The following is a 13,299-nucleotide window of genomic DNA, read 5'->3' on the forward strand; positions in this document are numbered from 1 at the left end:
TAGAACTTACCTTGATATGGGAGTTGATTATGATATTGCACATGTTGACTATATTGTAGAATTGGAGTTGTATCATGTATATTGATTACGATATGAACTGTGAACCATGTATATTGGAAATGGTTGGAAATGGAAGAAAATTGCATGTTGATAATGCACTTGTAATATATGTTATGAAATGCCTCTTGAAAAGAGATGGGATCGACCAGTAATGGGTCGGGTTGTTTAATATTATGTTGCAATATTGTTGAAAATGGAGAAAACCTATTTTTGAAAAACCTGTGTTTAATTTCGGGGACGAAATTCTTTAAGGGGGGGAGGTTATAGCGATCCCGGTTGTCCCTTTGCTGTTCTGTGGTATTCCGAACTCGGTTCTGTGAAGTTGGTAGTGGTATCTATCTTGTTGCCATCCTTTAATTCCACTTGATTGAGTTTTAGGATGTTTTGGGCAGGTTTGTTACAGGTTGGTTAGGCCTTGGTTTCAATTCCTTGTTGATTCAGTTTTTAGGCGATCCGCTCGAGCGGGTCTTCTTACGCTCGAGCGGGGATTGCACACCTCCAGTATTTCGGGTTCCTGCAAAACTTCTACAGATGTGATTTTAATGCTCGAGCGGGTTTGTTTACGCTCGAGCGGGTTTGTTGGCGCTCGAGCGGATAGTACCTTTTGGGTATAAGTTCTGGGAGGTGGAAATCTACGCTCGAGCGGAAGTGCTTTATTCTTGTGTCTTGGCACTAACGGGAATTATTGCGCTCGAGCGTGTTCAGATTTTTGTTCTTGGCGCTCGAGCATTGTGTTCTCCGCTCGAGCGGGTCATACGTATATGAGTTATCCGCTGGGTAATTTTAAATCACTTTTTGCTTTTCTTTCTCTCTCATACTTTTTCTAAAAACCATTTTTGAGAGCTTCTCTCTCTAGAAACTCCCTTCTCTCTAGGGTTTGATCTAGTTAGAGTGTCCTCCTTCTCTTCGGCCTTTGTAAAAGTCGTGTTGATCGTCGAGGGCGTCGTTTTGGTCCGAAAATCTTGGGCTTTGGAGCATTTTGGTTTTTGTTCCTCCTTCATCCGAGCTCCAACTTCGAGGTAGGGATAACCTACTCCTCACTATGGGCTTTGTCTTTAAATTTTTAGTATTTTGAGATGTTGGGGTTGGTTTGGTAATTTTGTGAAAGTTTAGGGGCCTTTGTGTAATTTGACAAAAAGTTGGGGTTTTAGCTGTATAAAACCTAGATGCATGTTTGGCATGGAAAAGTGAAATTAATGTTAAAACATTAATGAAAATGGAACCTAAGGGTTGTAATGTTAATTATGAAAAATGCCCTAATTACATTGATTGATTAATTTGTATAATTAATTATTGGAAATGAGGGATTGATTTGAAAATGTGGAAATTGGAAAGGGAAGGGGTTAAAGGGTGTAGTTGGATCATTTATCACTCACCTAGTTGAAACGTTGATTATATATCCATTGTTGCATTTATTTTCTGTATAGAAATAACTGCTTTAGGCTATCGGTGGAGGATAGTCGTGATTGTTGTAGACAATGCATGATGATTAGGCTAACTGAAACTAATCACTAGAATGCGTCATTGAGTTTGACGGTTGAAAGAATACATTAAATTTATGTATTGTGTGACGATGTGTATAATTATTGTTTATATGCATTGTGTCGTGTTGGAGGAGATAGGGGATGTACTCCACGATTTAGGGGAAGATAGGGGATGAACCTCTAAACCGGATGTTGTTGGGAGGAGATAGGGGATGGACTCCATAGATAGAGCTCATATGCTTATCTATTAATGTGTTGACATAGCTCATATGCTTGTCTTTGGAAGTGTGATAGTGCTCTTATGCATATCTATGGAAGTGATGATATAGCTTGTATGCTTATCTGTTGGTGTGGGATATAGCTAGTATGCTTATCAATTATGAAATGAGAAAGTGTTTAATATGAGTTATTGCCTCATATGGGTTGTTTGGCCAGGTTCTGAACCATGGTTATAAATTGAGAATTAGACAGAATTGGAAAATGGATTGTAACATGGACTTGTATGTCATGAAACTATAAAGTGTGATAAGGGAAAATATCAGTGTTGGCCATCTATCAATTGCTAAATTTTTTGTCATTGTTCATATTTGGTTTAGTGTATGTCTACTGGGCTGTGGCTCACCCTATATGGGAATATCATTTTCAGGAACAGGTAGCATGCCACCTCCAAGGACGTAGCTTGGGAGGCTAGAGGCGGGCGAACTTTTGTTGTTTTATTTCTTTGATGTATTACATGTATATTCAATCCAAGGGCTTAAGGTGTAAATGAGTTAGCACTCTTTTGTTGTAACCAAGTGTTAACTTGGAAAGCTGTAAGCCTTTAGGGCATTTGCTTTTGTTGTTAACATGTAATACTTTTGGTAATGGAACTCTGATGAATAGAAGAAAGTGGAACTTTTATATATATCAATGCATGTTTATATTGATGGGTTAATGTTATATTTTTTTGAGGGCGTTACAGTTTGGCCAGGTTCTGAGCCATATTTATGAATTGGAAATCGGCTAAGTAAAGGAAAGAGGAATGAAACATGGACATATTTGTCATGTAATTGAAATGAGTTATGAATTGACTTATGTGGGTTAAACATTTATCAAATGCTAATGTTTTAGTTTTTGCTCATATTATGTTTAGCATATCTCTACTGGGCGTTGGCTCACCCTATATGAGACATCATTTTCAGTTACAGGTGTTATGCCACCTCCAAGGACGTAGCTTGGGAGGCTTGAGGCTGCTAGACTCTTTTTGTTATTTTTTTTGGTTGTATTACATGTATATCAAGCCAAGGGGGCTTATTTTGTGTAGAGTTAGTACTCTCCCTTTTGTAACCAAGTGTTGACTTGGAAAGTTGTAAGCCTATTGGGTATTTACTTTTTTTGTTAACATGTAATACCTTTTGTAAGAATACTCTGACGATTCCAATATGAAATCTCTTTTCTTTATCGTGAATGTTTGATATTATGGGTTTATTTTGAGGACGTGACAACTTGGTATCAGAGCCAATCGAGTTCAAATACTTTGGGTACGCGGGAAGTGGTTGGTACCACAATGGGTTCGTCTCGCTTGTTAGAGACTTAGATGTAGTGTTATATTCTTATGTGATAGCATGTTTACGTGATTACTTGGATATGAGATTTAGTTTCTAGGATGTTGATTGGATCCTTGGGTTTCTGGGAGTCCTATTGGAAAAACACTTGATCAATGCTATTTCTAACCGGAACTCTAGCAACGCCTTGGGACTGTCATTATCCGGAAATGAAATTCGTAAGTGCTTATGTGATTATGTACTTACGTGGAATGAATTATTGTTGTCTAATGCATTAGGACGCGAGTGTTATAGCTTCGGTACGTTTGTGAATGTGCTAATGTTCTTCGTTACCTTTTTTAGGATGTCAGGACGAGGACGTAGTGGTAGGCGAGGTAGGCCTAGGAGGCAGGAGATGCCTATACCGGATGAGATTCCAGAGCAGCAGGAGGGTGTTGGTCAGGCCAATGTAGCCGGGTAAGTAGGTTAGCAGGCCATGGGCGCCTTAGCCCGCGAGATGGCGGGAGCTTTGGGAGAATCCTTAGCAATTCTCAGAGTTGAGAATTAGGTCCAGGCCCATGTTGCTGAGGTAGGGCCTTCCTTTCTGAAGAGGGAGTTTTTCCGGTCTAACCTGGACGAGTTTGTGGGTGATCCAAAAGAGCCACTTAAGGCGGATGAATGGCTCGAGCAGATGACGAAGACGTTTGAGATGCTTGGCATCGAAGACAGGGCTTTGAAGGTGACCTTGACATCTTTCCAGCTTAAGGGGGATGCGGGTCAGTGGTGGAAGTTCATGAGGGGTCGTATTGGTGGCACTTGGGAGGCCTTTGTAGACGCTTTCCAGGAGAAGTTTCTATCTCCAGCTGTCAGGGAGAAGCTGAGGGACCGGTTTTGTCAGCTTAAGCAGCTGAGTTTATCGGTGACCGAGTGTGAGAACCCGAATATAAAAATTAAGTAAATAATTAAATAATAATATTACAATCTCAAATATTTTGGTGGTGAATTCTAAGGTGCAAATTAAATATTATTGGAGGATCCTTTAATTAATTTTTCAAACTAAAATAAATTTATGGTAAAAGTCTTTGATTTAGAAGCAAGATTTATTATTAAAAAAAAAAAATGGAGAAGAGGGTGTGACTTGAACTCTAGACCACAAAAGTAATAAGTTAGGCTCTTACCATTTGAGTTGCATGTAAATTATATATGTATTTTGTATATTTATCTATTTATTTGACCTAAGTGTGCCCACCACTAGTATAAATAAAATAAACACAAACCCTAACTCTGGTTATAATTGTTTTCCACAACACTAGCAGCCCTAGCAGCCGTGGGTTTATGAAGGAAAGAGAGGGGTTTTTGAATCATCAAGATTATTGTTGTAGCCAAGAAGGAGAGCTTTGGGTGTGTTGTGCTGTGTGACCTCCTAGGTTTTTCTTCTCTTCTTTCTTTGTTCTTTATCCTAATAATATTGTTATTTAATTCATTGATAGAGAGATTATAGGTGTATGTATTTTGTGTATATATATATGCTGTTAAGAAATCTGAGGAGTTAAATTGATGTATAAAGAATGAGTGTAATTCTTAGTTCAAAAATTCTGCACAGAATCGCAAACTTTAAAAATCAAGAAACCATATCAAACGGTTGAATTTCGAACTGAAATTTTTACAGTAAATTAATTACATATTGAATTGCATATCTGAATTTTTTCATAATTTTTGAGAGTCAAAATCCATATAAATTGAGGTATTCAAATCTGTCCAGGAAACCAGTCCGAAACAGTAAATTCGGGAGTGTTGTTCTCTTTGGGTATAAATCCAAAAATTATCAAATTAGTGTCATTAGAACCGGTTACGAGTCTAGTTTCGTACGTTTTTGGCCTTGCATTGATTGCTCGTGTATATTAAGAGAACCGTCAATTTCTTTAAAGTGCTGCAGAAAACAACCTATTTGGATATAATAAATTGTAGATAATATTATTTTGACAAGCAAATCAAGTGAAACTAATTGGGTTTGAAACTTAGGATATATTAGATCATATCTGGAGGTTATTGGAATTTTTCGAATAGCGTGGAGTGGGTTTTGTAATTTTTAAAGTTGGCAAATAGGTTGGGAAGGCTTGTTTGAAATTCTGTTTTATCTTAAAGTCACAATTAATTAAGTTTTGACCGGAACCCATGTCTTGGGTGATTTTAAACCTTGAAAAACATGAACTTAGGTAATATTTAAAAGTAACGGTGAGTTGGGTTGAGCCGTGTTAGTGCGCTTTAGTTGAGGTTACTTAGTTCCTATTTTGTTAGTATTTTTAAATTAGTTGTGACGTGTAGCTTTTTATACTTGGTTCGGGGCACTAGTTGGACTTTTATACTCTATTCGAGGATTATATTATTTCGGTTTCAGGTGAGTAGTTTCATGCTACATATTTTTATAAATGTTTCCCTACCCTGAACTGTTGGAAAATTAAATTGTTGTTTCATGATTAAACCGTTTTGATAAATTATTATATTATCAATTGAATCAAATTATTTCTGAAACATGTGTGAACTTGGAATACTGTAAACTATTTTTTTTGGTCTCATGTTTATAATGATGAACCACCATGTTTTGCGAAACTGATGTGTATTGATTATTGGGTCTATGTGTGTATTTAGTCCAGGGAAATTATTCCACTGTGTGTGGTGACTCTGGCCACTAGGGAACAGATCCAGGTTGGGTCGTGATGATTCTAGTGCTCAACGATTGTAAGGAAAAGACCTTTAAAAACAATTAGGTGACCTTCAATCGGATCGTCTTTGAGAAAAGGTCCAGGTGCCACCCTGAGGATGACTCTTAGTTCGGTATTGGATCCAACGGGGCTTATAGCCTTGAGAACTGTGTGGCAGATTGTTTGTTTTTCTTGGTATCCAGAAAATTATTGGTGTTCATGTTATAATCTGTTTTAAGTAGAAAATGTCGTTTATCATGTTTTTGCGAGATATGAGTATTTTAAGTGTTGAATTGTGGAACCTTCTTTTTGAAACAGATTGTATTTACCAAACTGTATGCCAATCTAGTTTCTGTGATATATATCTTATTTTGGAATTGAACCCTATTTTCAAAACTGTATTTACTATCCATGTTGCTACTCACTGAGCTATCAGCTGACTTAGTTGTTTACCATTTCCAGGTGTTAGAAGGACTTAGAGTGGACTCATGGCGTAGCGGGTACTCAATTGCATGGACCTCTAGGGTATTTATTTAATTTGTTTTAGGTTGCTTTGTCGAGTTTTGTGCATACATTGTGGTTGGATTTTATTTAGAATTATTTTAATTTACGGGCGGTTTGTGTCCCATTTAGTATATATACATTTTTAGGAAGTTGGTTATGACTTATTTTTCACTTGTGGTTTGTCACTGGATTGAGTGTTGATTTATTTATTTCTGAGCTATCATCACATTTATTCTTTATGGTTTTGGATTCATGTTTAGGCTTACGTGTGCCTTGGGTTAAGTCCCTGTGGGCCACGGCCGGTCATGCCTGGATTTGGGGTGTGACACCGCGTTTGAGGCCGCTTTTACTAGTTTGTCCAAGTTTGCACCTGAGCTTGTGGCATTTGAGGAACGCCGTTGTATTGAGTTCGAGAGGAAGTTGAGGCACGGGCTCAAGATGAGAGTTGAGGGGTCTATGACTCGAGAGTATGGGCGTCTTGTAGATGCTGCAGTCCATATGGAGATTATGATGCAGGAGAATGATGAGAGGCAGAGAGGCTTCAAGAGGAGTCAGGATGGTCAGGGGACGGTAGGAGGTAGAGGGGTCCTAACCCTCAGCAGTCCCAGGGTGCTTTTGCTAGATCGACTTTTCCAGTGCTGAGTGCAGGCTCTGGGAGAGGCAGTCAGGGAGACATTACCTGTTACAAATGTGGTCAGCTGGGCCACAAGTCTCCAGCTTGCCCGCAAAGGGGAGGATGACAGAGAGCAGCTTCATCCTCGGCTCGACCTCAGAGCCAGAGTCAGGGCAGAGGTCAGCCGCTTTCTTACTACCAGTGTGGTCAAGCGGGGCACCTGAAGAGGTTTTGCCCGTAGTTAAGTGGCACATCTGGTGCATCTGGGTCGAGGCAGAGTTTTCAGCCAGCTCAGTCAGTTCAGGCCTCGAGGGCCAATCAGGGGGCTTCATCGTCCCAGTCTGTGCAACAATTTTTTGCTTCTAGAGGTGAGCAGGTAGATCAGGGGCCTACAGGGCATGTGTATGCTATTACCGCGCAGGATCTAGTACCGACTCCATCTGTTGTGAGAGGTACCTTTTTGTTTTGCAACTCAGTTGCCAATGTGTTGATTGATACGGGTGCATCTCATTCATTTATATCTGCTGCATTTGCATCTGTTTTGGGGCTGGAGTTGGCACGGTTAGCATCTTCTATTTGTGTTGTATCACCTGTTGGGGGTGAATTGATTTTGAAGCAAGAGTGTAGAGGGTGCGATATAGAGGTCGCCAACCGTCGGCTTCCATTTTCTTTTGCAGTTATGGCTATGTCGGGTTTTGATGTTATTTTGGGTATGGACTGACTATCGTCATACTGGGCAGTTATTGATTGTTATCGCCAGAGGGTCACAGTATGTACCTTGAGCGGGGATTGTTTCCATTTCTTAGGGGATCGGGTTGGTAGTATGTTGTCACCGGTGTATGATCCGCGAGGGCGGAGTGAGCTTAGTAGTCTCCTCGCTAGCTTTATGAGTAGTGAGTGTGATGAGACCCAGACTGTGTTGCCGAGAGTGGTTTGTGAGTACTCGGACGTCTTTCCCGAGAATCTTGTGAGTTTGCGACCACATCGAGAGATCGAGTTCTCTATTGATTTAGTGTCCGGCACAGCGCCGATTTCTATGGCACCTTATTGTTTTGCCCTAGTCGAGTTGAGTGAGTTGAAGATTCAACTCCAGGAGTTGCTGGATAAGGGCTTCATTTGCCCTAGTGTTTCGCCGTGGGGAGCACCGGCCCTCTTTGCTGAAAAGAAAGATGGTGCCTTGAGACTTTGTATCGATTACCGGAAATTGAATCGGGCTACGGTTAAAAACAAGTACCCTATGCCCCGTATAAATGATCTGTTTGACCAGTTGAAAGGGTCCTGTTGTTTCTCTAAGATAGACTTGAGATCGGGTTACCATCAGTTGATGGTTAGGGAGGAGAATATTCCAAAGACGGCATTCCGTACACGGTATGGCCACTATGAGTTTCTGGTGATGCCTTTTGGGCTCACCAATGCACCGACAGTGTTTATGGATTTGATGAACCGGATATTCCAGAAATTCTTAGATCGTTTTGTAGTCGTTTTCGTTAGATCTTTTACATTTTTACCTGTTCCATGACAAGTTCCCCAACCATTCTGGCAACAACTTAAGCTCCTGTAATGACTAATTATGTTCTTATCATACTTGGTTCACTAGTCCATGTTTAATTTTTTTTTCTATTTTCATCAAATCAGGAAATAAAATAATGTTGTATTTTTGCACTTTTTCTTATCAATAGTTTTATCTGTTTCCATGATTACAATCTGTTAAAATTGAAATATGTTCAGCAGTTTTACCTGTTTCACAAGACGACTGACAGTTGTTATCAATGCATTTTACAGCTGAACCTGCTATCAGCTATTCGGCACGAAAATTTGGTCCAGCTCCTTGGATGCTGCTGTGAAAATGACCAACAAATTCTTGTTTATCTCTATATGTCTAACGGCTCTCTACAGGATCGCCTTTATGGTACTCCTTGTCCAAATCTGAAGCTCTTCAAGTACATCTTTTTCAATGCTCATTATTCCTCCTTCACCAATTTTTTAACAGGGGAGGCAGCAAAACGAAAAACGCTGGACTGGCCAACCAGACTTTCCATTTCTCTTGGTGCTGCTCGAGGCAAGCAATATGCGATCTGTAGCATTCATGGATTTGGTTATATTCTAGTCTATCAGAAACTAAATGGAATGGACACGACAAGAATTTATTTATTTTTTCATTTATTTCTTTGGACACAAGAGAAAGGGTAATGTTAGGGATACAAAATTTTCTACCAAATGAATAATCAAATGTCTCACATGAGTGTGGGGTCTACTTTTTTATGGACCCTACACCCATGAGATATTTAGTTATTCATTTGGTAGAAAATTTGGGACCTATAGCATTTTTCCAATAGAAAACCTAATCTCCCATACAAATAAGGGGGAAAACATTAAATGGACTTTGACTATGACATTATTTGGTATGAAGTTAGCATCCAACATTTTAGTTCAAATTAATAAACAAATAATATCAGCAACATTTGAAGCATGGAAGAGAACTGAATACAGGCAAGCAGCAATAGAGTTTGACAAAATGCAACTTGTAATTTACGAGAATTTAATTTAGGCCTCGGTTGAAAATAGGTTAATTTAGTAATTTTTTTGCTATTTGGCTAAAATATGAGCTAAAAAAAACTAGCATGTTTGGGATGACTTTTAGTTTTTTACGAAAAGATGTGCAAAAAGTAGAGAGAAAAGAGAGTTTTTGACTTTTTAGTATGGATTGTTGACTTTTTGATTAATTTAGTAACTTTTTGACTTTTTAACTAAAAAAGAAGGTTCCCAAACGAGGCCTACAATTTACAAGTCACAAAAGCATTCTTAGATGAGCACGAAGTAAAACTATCAGAGAAACAAAGAGATGAACAGAAATTAATAAAATGTAAAGATACTTGGAGAAAATACTTTAATGCAAAATGCCTATCACAAAGAAAAAAAGGGAAATGTCAATGTAGAACCATGATCAACATATATAGCATTTTTCTTTTCTAATATTAGAGGAATCATTATTTCTGCCCAGGATTGTGTAGTCTTTTTTTGTAGCCTTCAGAAAGACTTACACACTAGCTTAACCCAAAAGAAAAAAGAAAAAAGAAATATATATATATATATATATACGATCTGTTATAGAGAAACCCTGGATATGTCAGTCAAGCTTTCACAAATGTTGCAGGAAGATAAGCCATGATCCTGTTTTGTGGCCATGTTTGTTTGAGCGGACTGGATTAGCATTCCCATGACTAATAGTCCTAAGACTATAAATCCGTTGGATTATGTATCCTATCTTAACTAATAGTCAAGTTTAAAATAATTAGGCCGTACTTCAATTGTTTAACCAAACATCGGATTAATAATTTTATTAGACTATTAGTCCAATCCCAAGCTCATGTCCACCCAAACAAACATGACTTTAGTGGACAAGATAAGTCATGGATTTTCTTGATGGAGGACACCAGGGAAGCTCACAAGTGTGTAAGCACACATCTCTAATCCCCTAGTGTGTAGATATGGTTGAACAGTTTCTACAACACCTTGAAGTTGATAGTGAAAGTCTTGGTCAAGTATAGGATACACGGTAAGATGAAATCATTAACGTTGACCTCATTGATATGGAAAAATATGTTAAGCCCTTAGGATGGAAGGAGGTCACTTTTATGGTATTTGGGAAGTGATTACAGTAAGGTGCGAATATAGATTAGAACGATTAGAACAACAGATCATAGCATCTCTGATTCACAGGTGGCTGCAGGGCACGGATTGTGTGTCAAGGACACAAGTGTTTCTGGGAATGGAAGATGGTGTCAGCAAATATTGGCAATGATCCTAACTTGACAGAGGATGAAGATTGGTGAGAAACTTCAAGTTAAGAAAAATTAGAGACAAAAAGATTAATGAAGGCCATTGAATCTTCATCCGCCCAAAATTAAAGGAGTGATCTCACGAGAAAGTGAACATAGGGAGGTATATCATTGACATAGATCTAAGAATACTATGTATAACTCGATTAGTGCTGTTCAATCCTGGTCCAACAGGAAGTCCCACATAGTGTTTTGTTGATTCAACATATCCACTTTATCAAAATTACCTCACTTGATCATCTCATCTGATAATTGTTTAGTTAATTCCACAGAAATTTGATCATTAATTCTTTCTTCGCCTAAGCAGTTTCACTTTTCAGGTTTGCTGTATCTTCACACATATGCTGGGCGCTGTGTCATACTTAGGGATGTAAAATCAAGCAACATACTCCTAGATCATGGCAAGTGTGCCAAGGTGGCAGACTTCGGTTTTTCAAAGTATGCTCCTCAAGAAGGGGATAGTGGTGCTTCTCTAGAAGTAAGGGGGACAGCCGGCTACCTGGATCCAGAGTAAGGACCAATGTTTTTTACGCACATACTTGATTTCGACTTCCATACCATGCTTTACGCTTAGACTACTGAGTCTGCAGATCTACTATTTTACCAAACAAATGTATGTTCACCATTCATGTAGTAAATTGCACATGGATATAAATCCTAAGCAGACCATTACCAAAAAGCTTCTATTTTAATTCACCATTCATGTAGTAAAATGCACATGGATATAAATCCTAAGCAGATCATTACCAAAAAGCTCCTATTTTAGCAATTCTGTTATATTCATCACCCCCTAATGCTCATTTCAGGCATATTCAAATGCATTATAACCTCAAAAATATCATGTGCTTGTATTGTTCAGGTACTATTCTACCCAGCATTTATCTGCAAAAAGTGATGTTTTCAGCTTTGGTGTTGCTCTACTTGAAATAATAAGTGGTCGAGAGCCTCTCAACATCCACAGGCCACGCAAAGACTGGAGCTTGGTTGAATGGGTATGGATCAATATGTTTCTAACTACTACGAAGTTGACAGTCAAAATGTTGCTCTTTTGTGTGCCACATCTAACGACACAAGCATGCAAGTCTTTCACACACCTCAATTTAAAATTTGAATTATTGATTTTTCACTGCATAACTTCCTCATTTCCTAGGCCAGAAACTAAAAACTTGGCTAAAAGCAAAATCAACAATCAACATAAATCAGCTAGTTGGTCTGACATGCATATAAAGTTCTCTTTAGTTCAGACTTTCTTCGTTTACCTTGAAATTGTATTCCCATCCTGGAAAACCAAGTTGACGGAACTCAAAGATTTACCTCTCTCTCTCTCTCTCTCTCTCTAGAAGTAAAATTTTGGTGCCTTCTTTAATGCTATCATCTTGCTTGCTTTTTTCTTTTCAAAATAAATAAATAAATAAAAGGAAGAAGAAGAAGAAGAAAAAGATAAGAGGTGAAATTTTGGCTATTTCATCATATTACAAAACAGTAGAGGCCCAGTCACCCGTTTCCATTCTTTCTTCCTATTCTGGTCCTGGCCTTGCATGCATATTGGGTTGACAAAACACATAAGAATACGAAATCACAAACCGTTTGTAGGATATAGTTTTAGCTGTAAGGAAACTAAGGCATAACATGTCTATATTAGCTACTTATTCTAGAAATTTTTATTTTGTTTTTTTCTTGATCATTATATAATTTTTTTTTACAATTTTGTTTAATTTCTTCGAAGGAATATAACTAACAAAAAAGTACGTTTTGCATACAGGCAAAACCATATATAACGAATTCAAGAATTGATGAAATTGTGGATCCTAGCATAAAGGGAGGGTACCATGCCGAGGCCATGTGGAGAGTGGTGGAGGTGGCACTAGCATGTATTGAGACCTTCTCTGCTTATCGACCATGCATGGCTGACATTGTACGGGATCTGAAGGATACTTTGATCATAGAGAACAATGCATCTGAATATATGAAGTCCATAGACAGCTTTGGAGGATCTAATTGATTCTCCATAGAGAGGACATCTGTTCTTCCAGTTCCATCGACTCCAACACCAACGGAGCCATCTCCTATCCTTTCGCAACCAGCTCCACCACAACCAAGATAATTATTTGGGTGGATGAGATTTCCTTTAATTCCAAGTGATGTTCAGTTTAGTAACATCACATGATCGATAGCAAGAAAAAGTGAGGTTGAACCCTCAATGCTCTCTTATAAGATATATTAAAGCAACTTGATGTCGATTCAAGTTTTCTAAGCCAAACAGACTCCAGCAACAGCTGTAATGCTTAGGCACTATATTACCTAATTTTCTCATTATTATTATACAGAGGCGAGATCACTGAAAATCGGTGCCTCATGACTTGTAATCACTTCGGGGCAGTCAGAACACACAGGCAACAGCAATCAGTCATCCAGTTGAGCTGATATTTAGAAAGAACTTAAGGTGCCACAAATTGTAGGCCCAGCAGAAAAGAGAGAAGAAATGATTTCTGAATTGTGAACTTGCATCACTAAAGTTCAACCAAGGACTGGATAAACAGATGGTACAAAAATATACTAGCTTTACTTGAATGA

At 38.4% G+C, this 13,299-nt stretch overlaps 1 pseudogene; it reads left to right on the forward strand.

Annotated features, from left to right (window-relative positions):
- The first annotated feature begins 6,729 nt into the window (after nucleotides 1–6,729).
- Nucleotides 6,730–12,829, forward strand: LOC114308360 (nodulation receptor kinase-like; annotated as a pseudogene).
- Nucleotides 12,830–13,299: the final 470 nt, after the last annotated feature.

Source organism: Camellia sinensis, chromosome 1, assembly GCF_055761805.1.
Source record: "Camellia sinensis isolate YWXY chromosome 1, ASM5576180v1, whole genome shotgun sequence".
Taxonomy (NCBI): Eukaryota; Viridiplantae; Streptophyta; class Magnoliopsida; order Ericales; family Theaceae; genus Camellia; species Camellia sinensis.